This window comes from Miniopterus natalensis, chromosome X (assembly GCF_054644295.1).
Source record: "Miniopterus natalensis isolate mMinNat1 chromosome X, mMinNat1.hap1, whole genome shotgun sequence".
Taxonomy (NCBI): Eukaryota; Metazoa; Chordata; class Mammalia; order Chiroptera; family Miniopteridae; genus Miniopterus; species Miniopterus natalensis.
Window position 1 is genome coordinate 50,622,302 of NC_142103.1, and position 23,894 is coordinate 50,646,195.

General features: G+C 38.1%; 1 protein-coding gene across 2 annotated transcripts in view; it reads right to left on the reverse strand.

Moving 5' to 3' along the window:
- ATP7A (ATPase copper transporting alpha) overlaps nt 1–23,894 on the reverse strand; it is a 139,556-nt gene that overhangs the window by 86,101 nt on the left and 29,561 nt on the right. The window lies entirely within an intron of this gene.

The window sequence follows — 23,894 nt, forward strand, 5'->3', positions numbered from 1 at the left end:
GAAGCACATGCCCTTGACTGGGAATCAAACCCAGGAACCTTCAGTCCGTGGGCTGATGCTCTAACTAGTGAGTCAAACAGGTTAGGGCTATAGTCAGTACTTTTTAAAAAATATATCTTTATTTCAGAGAGAAGAAGGGAGTGGGACAGAGAAAGACAGAAACATCAATAATGAGACAGTCACTAACTGGCTGCCTCCTGCACACACCCCACTGAAGATCGAGCTCGCAACCTGGGCATGTGCCCTGACCGGGAATCAAACCTTGATCTCCTGGATCCTAGGTCGATGCTCAACCGCTGAGCGACACCAGCCAGGCTAGTCAGTACTCTTTTCTGTCACCTCATGTTAGTTGCACTTCAGGGCTTTTGCTTTAATTATTCCCTTGGGCTGGGACTTTCTTCTTCCAGATATCTGCTTTGCTAACTTCCTTGTCTCTTTCAAGTCTTTACTCAAATCTAACCTACTTAATGAGTCTTACACTGACCATCCTGTTAAAATTGCAACCTACATCCTTCCACAAAAACATACTCTGGCTCCCCTTACCTCTGCTCTATTTTTCCTTTTTCACAGAACTTACCACCTTCTAATGTGCTCCATACTTTACTTATGTTTATTGCTTATTATCCGTCTTCCTGTGATGGTTTTCAAATATGTTCACAATGGAAGCATAGATGAGACTGACAAATGTCAGAGGGATGGCAGAGGGCGGGTGGGTGGAGGGGGAGAGAGTAACCAAAGAATTTATATGCGCATATGCACAACCCAAGGACACGGACAACGGTGGGGAGAGGGACTGGGGAGGGGGGTGGGATGGGGTGGAGTGAGTCATTGGGGAGAAAAAGGGACATCTGTAATATTTTGAACAAAAATAAAATTAAAAAAAATAAATAAAGATTAAAAAAATAAAAAAGAAAGAAAAAAATATGTTCACAAATTCTTTGTTACTCCTCGCTTCAAGAGGTGGAATTTAACTCCTTTCCCCTTGAGTGTGGCCTGGACTCAGTGGCTTGCTTCCAACAAATAGAATATGGTAAAAGCAACAAGGTGTGACTTCCAAGACTAGGCCATAAAAGGCACTGCAAGAGGGAGGGAAAAGTCACTGTGGCTTCCTCCTTGTCCTCTCTCTTGAATCAGCCAATCCGAGGAAAGTCACCTGCCATGTCATGAGGATATTCAAGCAACCTTACGAAGAGGTTCATGTGTGGTTCATGTGTGTTGGCCTCCTGCCAACAGTCAGGTGAGTGAACTGTCTTGGAAGTTGATTCTTCAGACTCAGTTAAGCCTTTAGATGTCTGCAGCCCCAGCCGACATACTGACCACAACCTCATCAGAGATCCTGAGTCAGAATCACGCAGCTAAATCACTCCCAAATTCATGATCCGCAAAAACTCTGAGATAATAAATGCTTGTTGTTTTAAGCCACTACATTTTTGGAGTAATCTGTTATACTGCAATCATTTACTAATACATTAGAATGAAAATTCCATGAAAACAGGAATCTGTTTTTTTCACTGATACTAGTTTGAAATGCGTGGAATTGCCATTGCTGCATATCAAAGTAGGTGAATATTGACAATTTCATATAGATCAACCAAATATATCCCATGGAAACAGTGGTTTCCTTTGATGAGGAGAACTGAGTGGTTAGGGGATACGCATGAGAAAAAGAATTTTTCACAATATAACTTTATATACCTTTTTTAAAAATTGAGATGTAACTGACTTATAACATTGTGTAATTTAAGGTGTACAAAGTGTTGGCTTGATACATTTTTTTATATTGCAATATGACTTCCATCATTACTAAGATCTCTATCTCATCACTTATTTTTTGTGGTGAGAGCAACTAAGATCTAGTCTCTTTTGTACCTTTTGAATTTTGTACCATGAGAATGTATTACTATTCAGACACAGTTACAAACACACACATACACACACACACATACATATGCACACACCAAAAAACAGTGGACCTGAAATACTAGAAAACAGTAATATGGATGGGAGTTTGTAATTGAGGCATTCTATGATCCTTGGTCTTGTTTAGAATGTATATAGAGAAAGAGGTAAATCCTAGATTTTAAGAATACATGTTAAAAATTTAAGGGTAATGGTAGGAGACTAGAAAACGATATAAAGCTTCCAAAACAGAAGAGTGAAAAAGGGAATAAAGAAAATTAAATTAAACCAACAGGCAGCAAGGAAGATGAATGAAAAAATTTTTTAAAAAGAACAACTAAGAGTATATTTCTATAAAACTCTTTCATTTAGCCCAAGCTGGTTTGGCTCAGTGGTTAGAGTGTTGGACCTCGGACCGAAGGGTCTTGGGTTCAATTCTGGTCAAGGGCAAGTACCTCAGTTGCCAGTTCAATCCCTGGCCCTGGTTGGGGCGTGTGCAGGAAGCAACCAGTCAATGTGTCTCTCACATCGATGTTTCTCTCTCTGTTTCTCTCTCTCCCTCCCTTCCACACTCTCTGAAAAGCAATGGAAAAAATATCCTCGAGTGAGGATTAAAAAAACAAAACTCTTTTGTTTAGAGGCTAGTATGAAATTCTTACGACAAAAGTTGCACCAAAATCAGGCTTAAGAAATTATTCAGGAAAAAATAGACTCCCCATGCATATCTGAGTGCCTCTCTTAGAGCACCATAAATTATTCATGTTTAGGTAAATTAAAGGGTGTTAACTAAAATGTTTTTAATTCTCTAAGAAAAATTATATTTGGAAGAATATATTAACTCAATGCAAACAACTTGCATTTATCTTGCAAAGATTGCAAATTGCATAGAAAATACCAAGTTTTGTGTAAGAGGCAGAAGAGGAATACTGAAGTAAAAGTAAAACTGTCATCCAAAGCAGTGACGAGGGAAAGGAAGAGGAGCAGGAAATCACCAGTTATTATGAAGGTACTATCACCTACAATTGAAATAGAAATAAAAACACAAGCCTTAGGTCTAATAATGCATATTCAGTATTCATTATGGAGGTTCCTTGTCCTTGGACAAAGGCCCCATTGTGTAACAGGAATAAAAAATTAAAGACAACGAAAAAATTTTAGAAGACTCATTTGTCTCAATTAATGGCCAACTACAGAACTCAGAAGTGGGTTTACAAATACCATCTACTTTCCCCCAAAAGTTTTTTATTTTCTTTAAAAAAAAAAAAAAAGGCAACATCAGTTACCTCCTGGTAGGGAAAGAGGGTGGTAGTGGTAGGAGGAGGGCTGGGGACAACTTTTGCATTTTGAATTATATGAATATAAAAACAATTCAAAATAAATACAATTTCTTTTAAAATGATGTAAATTGAAACATTTCTTTGCAATTAATTTATTCCAAAAGGTATAAAAATGATTCAACCATCTTAGCTTTGCTAGGCTCAGAGAAACAAACAGAAACTGCTACTGAATCACACCCTCTACTCCTAACCAAAGCAAGATGGGTAATGGACTCTTCTCACTTCCTCAACTGGTTTCTGTGGAGCTTTAAACAATTGGATCACCAATATAATTTCCAAATATCTAAAACCACAGATGTTCCTTGGGGATAATTTACTTCCAAATGGTAACTGGTTTTCAGCATATTTTTTTCATTATATATTCTTTTTTTTTAGATATAATTCACACACTAGAAAAATCACCCCTTTAAGGTGAACAATTCAGTGGCTTTTAGTAATATTCACAAGGATATGCAACCATAACAACTGTAATTGCAGGACATTTTCATTACCCCCAAAGAAAACCCACACCAAGCAGCAGTCACACTCCCTAGTCCTCTCTACTCACAGCCCCTGGTGAACACGAATCTACTTTCTCTTTCTATGGATTTACCTATACTGGCTATTTCACAAAAAATGGATTCATTCAATCAATATGTAGCTTTTTGTATCTGAAATTCTTTCACCGAGCATATTTTCAAAGTTTTTTGTTTTTTTTTAAAGGTTGTATCTCCTCTTTTTTTTAGTATGTCTTTATTGATTTCAGAGAGAGGAAAGGAGAGAGGGAGAGAGAGATAGAAAGAAACATCAATGATGAGAGAGTCATGGATCAGCTGCAGCCCGCAACCCGGGCATGTGCCCTGACTGGGAATCGAACCCCGATCGCCTGGATCCTAGGTCAACGCTCAACCGCTGAGCCACGCCCGGCCGGGCTCAAGGTTTAACAATGTATGGAATGTATCTGTACTTCTGTTTTCACTTTCTTTATTGCATCTGTTGAAGCATAAAAACTTAATTTTTCTGAAGTCCAGTTTATCTATTTTTTCTTCTGTTGCTTATTTTTGGTGTTATATCTAAGAAACCACTGCCATATTGAAAGCCATGATGGTTAACTTCTATGTTTTTGTCTAAGAGTTTGGGAGTTTCAGCTCTTATTAGGTCTTTAAATCCATTTTGAGTTAATTGTTGAACATGCTGTGCAGTAAGAATTCAACTTACATTCTTTTATATGTGGAGTCCAGGGCTTCCAGCACCAATTTTTAAACAGCTTTATTGAAATATAGTTCATAGATCAAAATTCACACACTTAAGGTATTAGTGCATAAGCAGTATATTCAATAGGTGTATAGTATATTTGCAAATATCTGTAACCATCACTGCAGTCAATTTTAGAATACTTTCATCACCTTACAAAGAAGCCCCATACCTTTTAGCTATCGTCCTCCTATCTCCTAAGCTTTCCACCTCCAACGCTAGGCAACCACTAATCTTTCTGTCTACAGATTTTCCTCTTCTGAACATTTCATATAAATGGAATCATATAATATGTGGTCTTTTGTGACTGGCTTCCTTCACTTAGCATAATGTTTTCAAGATTCATCCATGTTATACCCTGTATCAGTACTTAGTTCCTTTTTATGGATGAATAATATTCTACTGTATGTATATACTATACTTTGTTTACCCATTGGTCAGTTAATGGATATTTAGGTTGTTCCCACCTTTTGGCTTCTAAGAATAATGCTGCTATAAAAATCCATGTACAAAGTTTGTGTTTTCATTTCTCTTGGACAATACTTAAGAAGAGAATTTCTGGGTCATATGTTAACACTATGATTAATTGTTTGAGGAACTCCCACAATGTTTTCCAAAGCAGCTGTACGATGCATTTTACACTCCCAGTAGCAACATGAAGGCCCAATTTCTTTACCTCCTCACCAACACTTGTTATCTAATATTTTTATTCTGACCACCCTAGATGTTAAGTGGTATCTCACTGTGGTTTTGATTTGCATTTCCCTGATTACTAAGTGATGCTGAACATTTTTTTCACGAGCTTATTGGCTATTTATATATATATATATATATTTTTTTTTTTTTTTTTTTGAGAAATATCTATGCAAGTCCTTTACTTTTTAATAGGAATTTGGTGGGGTTTTTTTGTTGAGTTGTACAATTTCTCTATATATTCTGCATATTAATCTCTTATCAGATATGATTTCCAAACGTTTTCTCCTATTCTGTAAGTTATCTTTCTACTCTATTGGTAGAGTCCTTTGATGCCCCAAAGTATTTAATTTTGATAAAATCCATTCTATCTATTTTTCTTTTCTTGCATCAATTTGTTTTTTAAATTGAGATATAATTGACATATAACATTGTATTAGTTTTAGGTGTGTAACATAACGATTTGATATGTGTATGTATTGCAAGATTATTACCACCATAAGTTTAGTTAACATCCATCACCACATATAGTTACCAAATTTTTTTCTTGTGATGAGAATTTCTAAGATCTACTCTCTTAGCAACTTTCAAATATATAATACATATTGCTAACTATAGTCACCATGCTGTACATTACATCCCTAGGACTTATCTTATAACTAGACGTTTATACCTTTTGACCACCTTCACCCATTTTGCTCACCCCATTCCCCTTCCTCTGGCAACGAACCAACCTGTTCTCTGTATCTATGAGTTTGATTTTTTTAGATTCCACATGTAAGTGAGCTCATACACTATTTGTCTTTCTCTGACTTATTTAACTTAACAGAATGCCCTCAAGGTCCATGCATGTTGTTTCAAGTGGCAGGATTTCCTTCTTTTTTGGCCATTCACCCCTCAACAGACACTTAGGTTGTTTCCATGTCTTGGCTATTGTAAATAATGCCACAATGAATATGAAGTAGAGATATCTTACATAATGATTTCATTTCCTTTGGATAAATACCCAGAAGTGGAACTGCTGGAAAATATAGTAGTTCTATCTTTAATTTTTTGAGGAACCTCCATGCTGTTTTCCATATCCATTCATTTATAAAATATAAAAAATCTTAGAAAAGATGAAAGAAAAATTCATCCTTCAGCCCACCATGTTAAGTCTTAATTTCAACTAGCATCAATTATGGAACAACTGTAATTTATAGTGTGACTTAATCTGAAATAGATTCATAATTATTAGTCTATTTGCATTACTTACTTTTAAAGTTATAGCTAAAGCTATTCCAAATGCAACAGATAACAAGTTATGTCCACTAATAATTCTTCTTAAGTTAGCGTTAAATTATTACCTATTCTTACATAGAGACTTAAAATATCTATTTGATATAAAATAATAAATTCATCTAATTTTTGTTCTTAATGACTTCAAGCAGCCTTTATTCAAGGTAAAAAAACACATCATGATCCCTAATGAACCACACCACCTAAGATTTTCACATTCTGGTAATATATGATTTACAAACAATCTATACGTAAAAATAAGCTGTTACTGCCCTGAGAAAGTGTACCTTTCTTCCTCTAGCCAGAGCAGCAGTTGCCAATAAGACAAAATCTGAACCTTTGAATGATAAGTGGAGGAATAAGGGAAGAAGCAGTAGAACTGAATTAGTTTAGAGGAGCTGGAACTAGCTACTCCAGCTCAAAAACAAATCCTACATACTGCCTGAATTTTCCATTGAGCAAAATTTCATAATTTTAGAGATTATATTAATGTGTATCTTCCCTTTTCCAAATTTTTACTGTAAAAAATTTCAACCATGCATAAAAGCCAAAATAGTACAATGAACATCTGTGTATATTCTTCATGAGTTCAACAATTAACATTTTGATATATGTTCTCTTTTTTTCTAGACCATTTGAATACAAGTTTTAGAAATCATAACACATTTCCAAAGAATAAGGACCCCTGGCACAATACTATTATCATGGCTAAGAAAATTAATGATTGTACTTAATCTAATACACATTCTCTATTTAAATTATCTCAAATGACCCAAGAACATCCTTTACAGATTTTTTTTTCACAGTTCAAGATCCAGACAGGGTTCAGAAACACCATTTGGTTGTGTCTTTTTAGTGCATTTAATCTAGAACAGTCCCTCCCCCATATCACTTTTCCCCCATGAAGTGACTTTTTGAATAACCCAGGAAAGTCATCTTAACAGATATCATATCCTCTTTTTAAAATACAAATTCCTCTTTGATAGTTTAAGGGGCTAATAAATGGAATTATACCTCCTAATACCTACATAAGATCAGTTACTACAAGAGAATAGAAGCCCAGATGGGACAGGAAAGGCAGGTAACTGTGAGCAAAGGATGCTTGGGATGAAGGGAACTCACAGGCCCAGGTGAAGAGTCCATGGTAGGGTACTTAAGGCAAGCATGAGGCACTAGGGTCTAGGGAGAGGGTTACTGTAAAGCAGTGATGGGTATGAAAAGGGAAGCAGAATAATGTTTAAACAAATCCTATCAAAATTGTGCCTATAGTTTGTCTTGTGCCTAAGAAAGGAAACTCTTCCTCTTTCTTCCTCTAGGACAGAACACTCAGATTTAGTACTTATAGCTCAGATATTTTATGGGTGGAATGGGGTTTTTGAGGGTTGATGTAGGTCAGGGGCAGGGAACTGTTTTTCTGCAAGGGCCATTGGGATATTTATAACATCATTCAAGGGACATACAAAATTATCAACTTAAAAATTAGCTATGAAAAAAGCTCCTAGATTTATTGAATTTCGAGTCCCACCTGTGGTTGCCTTGGCAGGGCCAGACCAAATGATTTCGTGGGGCCATACACGGGCGTTCCCTACCCCTGATCTAGGTGCATTACCAAAATGGACTAAATTGTTTTATGGGAAAATGTCAAGTTGAAACAGAACTGGTAACAAACTTTTGGAATAAAATACACTCACCAAAAAAGGCTAGTTTACATGGTTAGTTAGGAATGTAAAATTGTAACAGAGTTTTGTTACAGGGTATATGGCAGACCAAAGTACTAGAGCAAATCCCAGGATTACTGAGAAACTAAAGGAGACTATACAGCAGAAAGGCACTTTTAAAATAACTGAATAATTCAACCTGAAGTATATATTAAGAAGGAAAGAATTTCTGGGCATGAATGAAAATTACATTAATACAGGACTTCCCGTCAAGATGGCGGCGTACCTAAACTCGGCACACATCCTCCCACAGCCACATCAAAATTACAGCTAAACCAAAAAAAAAAACACAAACCATCCTTCAAAACCACCTGAAATGTGGCTGAACCGAAGTCCTACAACTAGAGAATTAAAGAAGCAGCCACACTGAGACTGGCAGAAGGGGTGGAGGCACAGGGCTGCTCTGACACCCAAGTGTGGTATTTTTTCAATCAGGAGGGGTATCTTGGCTGCAGCAGTCTACGTGAGAAGGGGTCCCAGGCCCACACCAGGCCCCCCAGCCCAGAGTTCCACTACCAGGAAGATAAGTCCCTGTAACTTCGGGATATAAAAACCAGCAGGAACTGGGGCTGAGTGACACTGAGGCTGCTGGAGTTCCAGGCAGCGCCCTTTAAAGGGCCAGCACACAGACTTACTTGGACTCCCTCCCTCTGAGCTTCAGCCCTGGGGCAGCACCTTGAAAGGATACAGGGACATATGGGGAGGAATTAAACTGTCTGGCATAGGGACAAGAATTGGGGGGCAGCTTTCTCCCAGACAAAACTACTGGCAGAGGTCATTGTTCCTTTGCTGAAACCTCCCTGCCACAGCGTAGACAGGCAGTCACCATATTTCAGTTTCCACCAACCTGTCTCACACTGTTCTCCTGGCCCTGGTGACTCCCTGAGACCCCGCCCCACCCAATTTGTAGCACCACCCAAGCTGTTTGCAGTGGTCTTTCCATATGAATGACCTGTCTTGGCTTATGCTTCAGATTTTTCCAAAAATCTCTCAAACAAGCAGCAGCTAGCCTCAGCGTGTCACATACCTCTCAGTAAGTGGCCCCAGGCCCGGCACTAGCAGCAGCCTGGCTTGGTTCACAGCTTGGACTCTCCTGGGCACCTCCAAGCCCAACACAAGTAGCAGTCATCTGCAGATCAGTCTGTAGCTTGTGCTGGGTGGCCCCAGGCAGGGCACAGTAAGTAGCTGACTTTGCACCTCCCAGGAGGCTCCAGAGCCAGTGCAACTGGTGGTCAGCTTCAGATCACACCACATTACAACCCTACCACACTGACAAGCAACACACTCAAGGAGAAGACTTGGAGAGCACCAAGGCCCCACTGAAGCAAGTCCTGCTCCATAGGAACAACTCCTGCACAGCAGCTCTTCTGCTGTAGTCACAGCTGGTACTAACAGCTAATTGGCCCTGGGTCAATCCCTCCCAGTGGCACCAACAGCAATCAAGGCTCAACAACAGGACAGTGCACACAGGCCACATGGGAGCACTTAGAAGGCCCAGCTCAGGTGACTGGGGAGACTGAGGCACTGGGCCCTACAGGGCACCTACTACACAAGGCCACTCTACCAATTCCAGGAGACCTAGCAGCTCTACCTAATACACAGAAACAAACACAGGGAAGCAGCCAAAAATGCGGAGACAGAAACATGTCGCAAATGAAAGAACAGAAAAAATCTCCAGAAAAAGAACTAAATGATATGGAAGCAAGCAAACTGCCAGGTTCAAAGTCAAAAAAATAGTTATATGGATGCTCAAGGAACTTAATGAGAGCTTCAAGGGTCTTACTGAGAACATCAAAGACATAAAAGAGGACAGGTCAGAAATGAATAATACATTAACTGAAATGAATAATTTACAAGGAGTCAACAGTAGAGTAGAGGGCGCTGAGAATCAAATAAGTGATTTGGAATATGAGGAAGCAAAAAACAGCAATTCAGAAGAGCAAAAAGAAAAAATAATCCAAAAATATGAAGACAATGTATGTAAGGAGTCTGAGACAACTTCAAGCGTACCAATATTCACATCATAGGAGTCCCAGTAGGAGAAGAGAGGCAGGCAGCAAGAAATTAAACCTATTTGAAAAAAATGATAGAAAATTTCCCTTACCTGGTGGAAGAAATAGACAAAGAAATCCAGGAAGTGCAGAGTCCCAAAAAAGAGAAACCCAGAGTAGGCCCACACCAAGACACATCATAATTAATATGTCAAAGCTTAAAGACAAAGAGAGAATCTCAAAAGCAGCAAGGGAAATGCAGTTAGTTACCTACAAGGGAGAGCCCATACGACTGTCAGCTGATTTCTCAACAGAAACTTTGCAGGCCAGAAGGGAGTGGCAAGAAATATTCAAAGTGATGAAAAGGACTTATGACCAAGATAACTCTACCCAGAAAAGTTATCATTTAAAATTGAAGGACAGATAAAGAGCTTCACAGACAAGAAAAAGCTAAAGAAGTTCATCACCACCAAGCCACTATTACATGAAATGTTAAAGGGTCGTCTTTAAGAAGACAAAGAAAAAAAATAGTTAAAAAATATGAAGAATAAAATGGCAATAAATACCTATCTATCAATAATTGAATCTAAAAAATCAAAATAAATGAACAGGAATCTAATGAACAAAATAAATTGATAAATAAAATAGAACCAGAGGCATGGAAACATGGAACAGACTGAAGAGTCACAAAGGGAAGGGGGAAGAGAATAACCAAAGAACTTATATGAATATATGCATAACCCATGGACACAGACAATAACAGAGTGGTGAAGGCTTGGGATCCAGGTGGAGGCGGGCAATGTGGGGAAAAAGTTGGGGCCATCTGTAATACTCTCAACAATAAAGATTTTTTTAATTACATTAATACAGCCACATTTCCCACTACATACTAATTTATGCATGTCAATTCATCTATGAATAATATATATTTATTTCTGCCTTCATAATCCACCTATGTTTTTTCTTCCAAATTCTACTTAAATTCGGCCTTATATGTAAAACATCAGAGGAATTCCATCTCCTTCATACCATTCGATTATATATGATATACATTTATACACACACACAGCTCTATTTGATTTTGTAATATATGTTATGTTCATGTTTTGAATTTTAAATGTCTCAAAGGCAGGTACAATGTCAGGAACATTTTTTAACCTCCCATTGCACTTAGCAAAATAACTCAGAAATCAGAGTAAGAGCATAAACAATTTCATATGGTGTGAAAAAAAATGTAGGCTTCTGGGAGATCACAAAATCAAAGAAACAAATCTGGCATGCAGCTATTAGTAATGAGGCGACTCTGAGAAAAAGAGCATCCAACAACGTTGAGGGAAATAACTTCTAGTTATTATTAAAGTATTTTGAGTCACTCCCTAAACACAGATGGTAATCACCATCGGTAATAACATTTCCCAAAAGGAAGAACAGTATTATGTCTAGATCATCATCTCTGGTTTGAAAACAGAAACTGCAGAAGTTGAGTAAAAACATGACATCATGTATGAAGTCTGACTGCTCAAAACCATTTCATAAAGCTGATCACATAAGTTCAAACATTATTTATAAAATCCCCCTAAAAATAGTTCCCAAAATTTAGGAAAGGTTTCTGGATTCTCAATAAATTATATGGTAAAATTTAATTCTTTTTTTTAGATACAGTTCTGCCTGGAAAACTTTTTATCACTGTAATTATCAACAAAATGCAAACTAAAACCACAATGAATGTGATTTACACCCATAAGGTAGACAAAAATTTCTTTTGTTTTTTGTTTTTTTGTTCTTTTTATTGAATTTACTGGGAGTGATACTGGTTAACAAAATTATACAAGTTTCAGGTACACAATTCCAGAACACACCATCTGTACACTGTATTGTGGGTTCACCACCCCAAGTCAAGTCTCCTTCCATCACCATTTATCACCCCTATACCCTCCCTCCATGTCTGCCCAACCCCCTTCTGCTCAGAGATTACCACACTGTTGTCCGTGAGTTTTTTCTTTCTTAAAATTTTTGCTCAATTCTGCTACCCACCCTCCCAGCTCCCCCAAACCCCCCAACTGCTGTCAGTCTGCTCTATGAGTTAGTCTATTTTGCTTGTTAGTTCATTTTGTTCATTAGATTCCACATATGAGTGAAATCATATGGTACTTGTCTTTCTCTGACCGGCTTATTTCACTTCATACTCTCCAGGTCCATCCATGCTGTCACAAAGGGTAAGATTTTACTTCTTTTTATGGCTGAGTAGTATTCCATTGTGTAAATGTACCACAGCTTTTTTATCCACTCATCTACTGAAGGAAACTTGAGCTGCTTCCAATTTTTGGCTATTGTAAATAATGCTGCAATGAACATAAGGGTGCATATAATTTTTTGAATCAGTGTTTTGCATTTCTTTGGATAAATTCCAAGAAATAGGATAGCTGGGTCATAAAGCAATTCAATTTTTAAGTTTTGAGGTAACTCCATACTGTTTTCCACTGTGGCTGCACCAATCTGCATTCCTACCAACAGTGCACAGGAGTTCCTTTTCTACATCCTTACCAATACTTGTTGATTTACTGATGATAGCCATTCTGACAGGTGTGAGGTGATATCTCATTGTGGTTTTAATTTGCATTTCTCTGATGATTAGTAATGTTGAGCATCTTTTCATCTGTCTATTGGCCATCTGTATGTCCTCTTTGGAGAAGTGTCTATTCAGGTCATCTTCCCATTTTTAAAATGGATTTTTTTTTTGGTCTTGAGTTTTAGAAATTCTTTGTAAATTTTGGATATTAACCTCTTACCAGATGTATCATTGGCAAATATATTCTCCCATTCAATGAGTTGTCTTTTCATTTGTTGAAGGTTTCCTTTGCTGTGGAAAAACTTTTTAGTTTGATGTAGTTCGTTCGCTTACTTTTTCTTTTGTTTCCCATGCACGAAGAAACATTAGAAAAAATATTACAAGAAATGTTGAGACTTTACTGTCTATGTTTTATTTTAGGATTTTTATGGTTTCAAGTCTAACATTTAAGTGTTTAATCCATTTTTTAGTTTATTCTTATGCATGGTGTATAGTGGTCTAGTTTTATTTTTTTGCACGTATCTGTCCAATTTTCCCAACACCATTTATTTAATAGACTTCCTATCCATAAACATGGTATATGCTTCCTCTTATTCTTAACTTCTTCAATTTCTTTCTTCAGTGTCTTAAAATTTTCTGAGTACAGGTCTTCTACATCCTTGGTTAAAATTATTCCTAAGTATTTTATTCTTTTTTGAAGCAATTGTGAATGGGGTTGTTTTACTAGTTTCCCATTCTGAGAGTTCATTATTGGTGTTTTATGTCTGGAAAATATATCCATTGATGTCAATGGGCTGTTAAAATCTCCTACCATGACTGTATTACTGTCAATCTCTCCCTTTATGTCCATCAAGATTTCTTTTTTTTTTTTTTTTAAATACATCTTTTATTGATTTCAGAGAGAGGAAAGGAGAGGGAGAGGGAGAGATAGAAACATCAATGATTAGAGAGTCATTGATCGGCTGCAGCCCACACCCCGGGCATGTGCCCTGACCGAGAATCGAACCCTGATCGCCTGGATCCTAGGTTGACGCTTAACCACTGAGCGACGCCTGGCCGGGCCATCAAGATTTCTTTTACACATTTAGGTGCTTCTATGTTGGGTGCATAAATGTTCACAAAGGTTATACATACCCTCTTATTGGATTGCTCCCATTATCATTATGCTCCCTTTATTATTCTTTGTCTCTTACTATAGCCTTTGCTTTCACGTCTATTTTGTCAGATAGTATTGCCGCCTGAGCTTTTTTTTTTTTTAATTTTTTTTATTTACATCTGCATGAAATATATTTTTCATCTTTTTACTTTTAGTCTGTGTGTATCTTTCTTTCTGAGGTGGGTCTCTTGTATACAGCATATATATATTGTCTTGTTTTCTTATCCATGTCTTTTGATTGGATCATTTAAACTATTTACATTTAAAGTGATTATTGATAGGTATGTAGTTATTGCCATTTTATTCTTTTAACTATGTTCCTCTGTCTCCCCCCTCCTCCTCCTTCTAACAGAACCTTTAACATAATCCTGGCTTGGTGGTATCAAACTCATTTAGCTTTTCCATGTATGGGAAGGTTAGACAAAAATTTCAAAATATGACAATACAAAGTGTTGGTGAGGATGTGGAGTAACAGGATCTTTCTTTTCAGCTTTTAAGAGTATAAATTAGTACAACCATTATGGAACCTGCTTGGCAATATCTGGTAGAGTTGAAGACATGCATATACTAGAACTCCTGGGCATATTTATTAACCTACAGATAGTCTCACATGTGTGCACAAGAAAACATGAACAAGAATGCTCATTATAACAGTGTTCCTAATAGTTAAAACTTTGGAAATGATCTAAATGTCTATCAACCAAAATACAGATAGGTGGTAGTGTATATGCAGTGACGCATGATACGGTATTTAAAATGAATAAACTAAAATAGTAGTTCTTACTGGGAGCAGGGGAGATTTCACCACCAAAAGAACATTTGACTACGTCTGGAGACATTTTTGGTTATCACAACTAAGGAGGAAGGGAAAGTGCTACTGGCCTCTAGTGGGTAGTGGTCAGGGATACTGATAAATATCTTTTAATGGGCAAGAAAGCTCCCCAGAACAAATAATCATCCAGCCCCAAATGTCAATAGAACAGGCTGAGAAACTCTGAACTAGAGCTACAAAGAGCAATATGGATGCATCTCATAAACATAGTTGAGAAAATAAAGTTTCAGAAGGATACAAACGTCTAAAAAATACCATATGTTGTTTTTGTATGTACATATATGTAGTAGTGTTAGTCAAAATATTAAAACGTACATGGAGATGATTATCTCCAAATTCAGGAGTTTAAGGAAGGGGGAAGGGATGCAAAGGGAAACTTCAACTATATATGTAATGTTTACCTTTTTAAGCTGGGTAGTGTATACACAGGTATGTTATAGGATACTCTGTACTCTTTGTAGGCCTAAATTATTTCATTATAAGAATTTAAAAAGGAAAATAAGTGAACCTGGAGGACATTATGCTAAATGAAATGGCTCAGACACAAAAAGACAAAAACTACATGATCTCACTTATATGCCAAATCTAAAAAAGTCGAACTCTTCGAAGCAGAGACTAGAATGGTGGTTACACAGGCTGGGTGGTGGGGGAAATGGAGAGATATTGATCAACGGGTACAAAGTTTCAGTTATGCAGGATGAGCAGGGTGACTACAGTCAACAATAGGCTATTACTTGAAATTTGCTGAGAGATCTTAATACAAAAAGTGGAAACTATTTGAGATGATGGATGTATTAATTAGCTTGATTTTAGTAATCATTTTACAATGTATATCAAAACATGTTGTAGCCCGGACGATGTGGCTCAGTGGTTGAGTGTCCATCCATGAACCAGGAGGTCCCGGTTAGATTCCCAATCAGGGCACATGCCTGGGTTGCAGCTCTATCCCCAGTAGGGGGCATGCAGGAGGCAGCCAATCTATGATTCTCTCTCATCATTGATGTTTCTCTCTCTCCCTTACCCTTCCTCTCTCTGAAATAAATAAATAAATAAATAATATAACATTGTATATCTTAAGTATATACAAGTTTTATTTGTCAATTATACCTCAATAAAGGTGGAGGGAAAAGGTTTTTTAAAACCAGTCCATTTGGGGGGGAAAGAAAAAAGAAAAAATATATAGGGAATGTGCAGAAATTAGAGAAAAGTTACCAAAATTGAAATAATTCAGTAAGTGAAACCAATAATATACTCCAACATATTAGCAGTCAAAATCATCTGGTCTATTTTACCAGGGCTTTAAAAACGCCCGTTTGTTAAACAAACTGATTATTTCAAGCTACGCAAACAACACTGAACCTGTTTTGCATTCAGGGTAGCTACATAATATTTCCAAATCAATTTAATTTTTCTACCTCTTTGCTTCTATTTAAAATCACTACCATCTCTAAATTAAAAACAAAAAGGAGCCCTGCCTGGTGTGGCTCAATTGGTTGAGCGTCGTCCCATGTACTAAAAGGTTGCTGGTTCAATTCCCATCAGGGCACATACCCAGGTTGCAGGTTTGATCCCTGGTAGGGAGACAACGGATTGGTGTTTTTTTCTCACATCAGTGTTTCTCGCTCACTCGCTCTCTCTCTCCCCTCTTCCTCCTTCTCTCTCTAAACACCAATAAAAACATAAAAAAGAAAAAAGGGGACAGCATTAGCCTATTATTTTATATAATTCATCTAATTAATTTAAATTGTGTAAGCTTTAAAATGAAAATTGATCTTACTCCTTAACCTGTTTTCAAAATACTGGGTGCCTAATCTCTTTCATCAGACAACTGTCATTATATAAACAGAGGACTAAGATTTCAGATGAAACAGCTGGAGTAGACAAGTGTATGTTTTAAAATATAATTGTTCTTTCCATTTGATCATTCCCAGAAGATTAGGAGCTAATACTTAGGACATATTAGTAAGGTGAAAAAAGAACAGGACATTAAAATTAAGAAAAAGCAATGTGCTTTGCTGGCCATTTTTGTGGTTCTTGGTAATCACTGCCTTTCTAAAAAAAAAAAAAAAAAAAAAAAAAAGAGTTGTCCTTGTGATAATAATACATATATTTCATATTCCTATAACATTGAAGAGTTGTCAAAACTTTCATATACATGAATTTCATAACCATCCTGCCACATAAATAAGATAGTAGCCTCCTTTTAATATTAAGGAAGCGAACACTGAGACTTACTCATGCTCATACAGCCAGTTCTGGCTGGAGTCCAGGGCTAACAATAGCCTCAAAGGGATTGACTTAATAGGGTAATGTTTGCAAAAGGCATAAAACAAAACCAGCCAAAGGTGGAAGTAGGATAGAGAAAAATGCTTGAAAATAATGGTCCCTGCAATAAACACAGGTGGAGACGTTCTTTGGAAACTGAGAAATAGTTCTCCAGTTACTAGGTTCTTTTCCACCAGGGCTGAGCATCTGCTGCCATGTCAATAATAAACTGGAAGGAAAAAACATGTTTTTTAAAATATGGATGAAACTTCACTTGCCTCAGACAAGGCCATTCTAATTTCTGGAAAGTAGGGGGAAGTAGGATTCAACTATTTGACATTAAAATGTGTCAGTTACTTTTCAACCATATTATTGGCTAAATATGGTCTGGGTGCAGTTGTCTATCTTAGATTGTAAGAACACTGGTATTTGGAATGCTTTTTCTCCCCATCAAAACAATCATCTAATTCAAGCTTGTCAGGTACAATCTGTAGGTATACCACGAACTGCTTGTAATGCTATGGCTTTCTTCATAAGGAAAAATCCATCTTACAAATTTAGCTCTATGACAAAATAGTGCCCCAAGCCACTAATGAAAAGACAACACTAAATACCAATGAAAACTAAAAAACAACTGTCAGTATTTAACCATTAAATAAAGTAAGTTGAAAAAGCACTTATTTTACATTTGTTATAACTGATTTTTTTTATTACTATTAACACTTTATTTTTTATATAAACATTATACACAGCCCATGGACACAAACAATAGACAGGTGAAGAACTGGGGAGGGGTGGGAGATGGGGAAGAGGGTAAAGGAAAGAAAATGGGGGACATCTGCAATACTCTCAACAATAAAATAATTTTTAAAAAACATTTTAAAAAGCCACTTTATTTTTTAATAGTAGATATACTCTCACCATACAGACCCAGTTTTTCATTCCTTTAGGAAACAAGATGCACATACACATTGTACTCCTTTTTTTCTAAATCTGATGTTTTTATGAAAATTTTTTTAAAAAATATATCTTTATTGACTTCAGAGAGAGGAAAGGAGAGGGGAAGAGAGAGAGATAGAAACATCAATGATGAGAGAGTCATTGATCGGCTGTAGCCCGCAACCCGGGCATGTGCCCTGACTGGGAATCGAACCCCGATCGCCTGGATCCTAGGTCGACGCTGAACCGCTGGGCCACGCCCGGCCGGGCTCTATGAAAATTTTAAGGAGCCCAGCCTGGCGTGGCTCAGCGGTTGAGCGTCGACCTAGGATCCAGGCGATCGGGGTTCGATTCCCAGTCAGGGCACATGCCCGGGTTGCGGGCTACAGCCGATCAATGACTCTCTCATCATTGATGTTTCTATCTCTCTCTCTTCCCCTCTCCTTTCCTCTCTCTGAAGTCAATGTATATTTAAAAAAAAAAAAAAAATTAAGGAAAAAGTAGTATTTCAATTTACTTTGGTTTTCTTTTCTTTTTTTAAATTTTATTTTTGTTTAAAATATTATAAAATATTACAGATGTCCCTTTTTCTCCCCAATGACCCGTTCCACCCCTTTCCTTCCCCCTCCCCAGTCCCTCTCCCCACCATTGTCCATGTCCTTGGGTTGTGCATATATGCACATAAATTCTTTGGTTACTCTCTCCCCCTCTACCCACCCGCCCTCCTCCATCCCTCTGACATTCATCAGTCTCATCTATGCTTCCATGTCATTGAATCTATTCTGTTCATCAGTTTATTAAGTTCTTATAACTGATTTAGAACAAGTAAACTATAAAATAAATGATAAAAGTTTGGTGAGGCTGAAAATGACAACTCAGTTTGAGCAAACTTTTCAAGTATGTCATTAATTTTATTTTAAAAATTACTAAAAGGATAATAATGCTACTTACTCCATCATACATTAAAATATCTTTAAAAATATTAAATATTTTAAAAGTCTTGTACTGATGTCAAAATAGATAGATCCTTGCGATGGAAAAGTCCAAGAAACAGACATATGTGTATATATAAGAATTTAGTATACACAGACAATAGCATGGTGATTACCAGAGGGAAAGGGGGTAGAGGGAGGTAGAAAAGGGTGTAGGGAAAAGAAATAGTGATGGAAGGAGACTTGACTTGGGGTGGTGAACACACAATGCAATATACAGATGATGTATTATAGAATTGTACACCTGAAACCTATATAATTTTATTAACCAATGTCAATCCAATAAATTCAATGAAAAATAAATGAATGAATAAAAATAAAATTTAAAAAAAGAATGGCATTTCCAATCAATGGAGAAATCAAAAAGTGGTGTTGGCATAATGGCTAACCATTCTGTTTTTTGGTGCAGAAGAAAACTATTCAGGGCCAACAGCTCAATTGTGATACAGCATGGTTGTGGAACAGCTCAATATGTTCTAACCATTTGCGGTAAATATTTTTAGATCCCATCTTATACCAAAATTATTTCCAACTGAGTTAAAGACTGAAATGTAAAAAGAAAACAGGAAATGCTACAAAGATATTAATGTGGACATTAATTAACAATAGTAACAACAAAACTTGGGGTGAGGAAGGCCCTTCTAAGCATAAGCCAAAAGCAGAAACCATAAAGGAAAAGATTTTACAATTTCATTATATAAAATTTTTAAATTTCATGTGGCAAAATACACCATGTAAGCAAACTACAAAAACATGTATGAATAGAGTTTCTTTTAGGGGTGATGAAATGTTCTGGAATTAGAGAGTGGTAATAGTTGTACAAATCAGTGAATATACTAAAACCACTGAATTATATACTTCTTTCAGGTAAATCTTAAATTATATCTCAAAAACCCCATATAGTAATCTATATGTCAGGCAACTGACAAAATAAGAAATTCAAAATACCAATAAACACATGAAAATCTACATTTACATTGTTTATATTTTTCCTTTTTTTTTTTCTTTTTATTGACTTTATTGGAATGAAACTGGTTAACAAAATTATACAGTTTTCAGGGACACAATTCCACCTCTCATCATTTGTACACTGTATTGTGTTTACCACCCCAAGTCAAGTCTCCTTCCATCACCATTTATCTCCCCATACTCTCCTCCCCTTCCCCCCATCCCCTTCTCCCCCTGTTAATCACCACAATGCTAACTGTGACCATGAGTTTTCTCTTTTTTTTTCCTTTTTTGCTCAATCCCTTCACCTCCTACCCAGCACCACATCCCCAACCCCCAACATCTGTCAGTCTGCTATCTATGATTCTGTCTCTATTTTGCTTGTTAGTTCATTCTGTTCATTAGAGTCCACATATGAGTGAAATTATTTGGTATTTGTCTTTAAAATTATAACTTAGGCCATGGCCGGGTAGTTCAGTTGGTTACAGTGTCATCCCAATACGCCAAGGTTGTGGGTTCGAGATCCAGTCAGGGCACATACAAGTATCAACCAATGAATGCATAACTAAGTGGAACAACAAATTGATATCTCTCTATATATATCCATCTCTCTCCCTCTTTCTGTTTAAAATCAATCAATTATAAATTAAAACAACTAAGATAAAACACCCCCTGCCACTAGATTAGTAAAATGTGCATATTACCATGTAGCTTAAAACAGAAAATGGGAAACAACCTAAATTTTGACAGTAGGGCATTACTGCCCCCATTACTGAAGCCAAAGTGGGAGTGGAAGGTATTTCCTTACCCTTCATCCTTGAAGCTGAGACTCTGCTAAGTGATTCTAGACCCAGCTGGGCAAATGCTTCTGCCCAGGGTTTTGAATCCCGATGAAGTTGACAGTGATAGTTACAGAGAATTCACAGCAACTGCAGCAGCAGAATCAAGATGCCAGCTGTGGTGGTGGCAAAAGTACTGAGAAAGCCAGTGCCACTGGAGAGTTCCTAACCAGACTGTTCCTATGGTGTGACCTTGGCCTGTTTAGCCTCGCTGGATTCCTGCTCATTTTCCAAGACTGGTTGCCCATCTTCCCTGTTGACTCTATAAGCAATCTAATAGCCTACCAATAAAATCATCTGGTTAAGTGAGTCAGAACTGTTTTATATTGTTTGCAAGCAAGAACTTGGCCTAATACATGTATAATATCATGTGGCCATTAAAAATAATGATGTAGATCTCTATTTACAGGCAGAAAAAAAATGTTCAGGATACATTAAGTAAGAAAAAGCAAATTTTCACTCTGCAAAAAGTTCTCTTAACCAATCTCCAATAGATAACTGATGGTCTTCATTCTATCATTAAAATATTCAGATGTCCACAGCATGCTTATATGAACTCCTTGTCCCACCAGTAGTATGTTGGCACACTTAGTTCATCTGTGTTTGCTTATGCCCATTGAACTTCTTATAATCACATGATTTAATTAAATATTATGTAAACTGATGAAATACGAATATAAAAGGAAGTTATTCTTTCTATGAAAACAAAGGTAAATGCTTTTAGTAACACTCAATAAAGGTGAGCAATAAACTGCTGAAATAGCTGTACATGAAAAAACTTAAAGAGATTGGGGAAAAATCATAAAAATCTAAAATAATTCTGTTTTCTACTTACATGAAACTAAGCTAGCCCGGCCGGGCATGGCTCAGCGGTTGAGCGTCAACTAGGATCCAGGCAATCAGGGTTCGATTCCTGGTCAGGGCACATGCCTGGGTTGTGGGCTCGATCAATGACTCTCTCATCATTGCTGTTTCTATCTCTCTCTCTGCCTCTCCTTTCCTCTCTCTGAAATCAATAAAGCTATATTTTAAAAAAAAAGAAAGAAAGAAACTAAGCTAGAAATCTAGAGATCTGGAAATCTGGAATGAAGCAATATGGATGTGGTTTATGCAAGAAAGAAAAGGAAGACTTCCAGAGGACAATATTCAAAGAAAGAGTTTTGGTCCTATATATAAGTATTAGAGAATTAATGAAAATAAGTTCTAGGTTTTTAAAAATTAAATAAACAATATATACAGAGTTTTTGTGGCTCCCTTCTTCAGTTAGCCAAACACTGGAGGGTTAGGAAAGTTTCTACCATGGTTCCATTTTCTATGAGGGAAGACTCTGGAATATACCATAGACTAAGAGGGGAAAAAATGATTCCATTTTTATTTAAAAGGGCTCTAGTAGAAGATGGCAGCGTAGGTAACAGCTATACCCGCCGCCTCCTGCAACCACATCAAAATTACAACTAAAATACAGAACCACTATCACTCAGAACCTCCTGAGATCTGGCTGAACAGAAGCCCCACAACCAGGGAACTGAAGCAGCACCAAGACCGGGAGGAGGGGTGGAGACGCGGGCAGATCGGGGCTGAATCAGAGACGTGCTGCAGGCCCACACCCAGTGCCCCGGTTGAAACCCAGGAGGGAATCTCGGTGGTGGGGGTTTCCTGGAGGAGTGAAGGGTCCCAGCCCCACAGCAGGCCCCCAGCCCAGGGCTCCAGGACCAGGAAGAGACGGCCCCACAACTTCGGGCTGTGAAACCAGCGGGGACTGTGGCTGAGGGTCACAGAGGCTACAGGAGCCCCAGGCTTTCCTCTTAAAGGGCCTGCGCTCGGACTCACTCAGACGTGCTCCCTCTGAGCGCAGCACTGGCAGCAGCCTGAAAGGAACCTAGGACACTTGGGGAGGAACTAACCTGCCTGAAATCAGGGCAAGAGGTGGAGGGAGGGGCAGCTTCCTCCCAGGCAGAAGGGCTGGTAGAGGCCATGACTCCTTTGGCCGCACAAAGCTGGCAGGCGCCATATTTGAATCGCCAGCATCTGACTCACACCTTTGGCCCCGCCCCGTGACTCCCGGAGGCCCCGCCCCTCCCCGCCTGCAACTCATCCAGGCCATTTCCAGGGGCTTTTCTATGCAAGTGGCCTCTCGAGCCTTATGCTTAGGACTTTCCTAAAATCTCTCAAACAAGCAGCAGTGGGCCCCATACAGCTTGATAAGCGGCCCCAGGCCTGGCACTAGTGGCAGCCTGCACTGGCTCATAGCTTGGCCTCTCCTGGACAACGCAAAGCCCAGCACAAGTAGCAGCCAACTACGGTTTGCTGTGTAGCTCATGCTGGGTGGCCCTGGGCAAGGCGCTGACACAGGCTAACTTTGCACCTCCCGGGAGGCCCCAGAGACAGTGCACTTGGTGGTCAGACTCAACCACGCTAGATTACAACCCTACCACATCCATGAGTGACATTCAAGGGGCACACTTGGTGAACACCAAAGCTCCACTGAAGTAAATCCTGATCCATAAGGGTGTCTCTGGCACAGCAGCTCTTTGGCTGTAAGTTGCAGTTGGTCCTCACAGCTGACTGGCCTGGGAGTCAGTTCCTCCCAAGGACGCCAACAGCAACCAAGGCTCAACTACAATAGGACAGTGCACACAGCCCACACAGGGGAGCACCTACAAGGCCCAGCTCAGGTGACTGGGGAGGCTAAGCTACTGGAACCTACAGGACACCTACCACACAAAGGCACTCTACCAATACCAGGAGACATAGCAGCTCTACCTAATACATAGAAACAAACACCTGGAAGTAGCCAAAATGTGGAGGCAAAGAAACATATCACAAAGGAAAGACCAGAAGAAATCTCTAGAAGAGGAACTAAATGAAATAGATCCAAGCAAGCTAACAGAGAGTTCAGAATTTTGTTTATAAGGATGTTTAAGCAGACTATTAGGGAAACAACTGAGAAAATCGATAACATAATAAAGTATGAATTTGAAATAAAGGCTACAGGAACTGAAATGAAGAATAATTTACATGGAATCAAGAGTAGAGTAGAGGACGCTGAGAATCAATCCAGCAATTTGGAACATGAGGAAACAGAAAGCACCCAACAAGAAGAGCAAAAAGGAAAAAGAATCCAGAAATATGAAAATAGTATAAGGAGCCTCTGGGACAATTTCAAGAGGCCCAACATTCAGATTATTGGGGTGCCAGAAGGGGA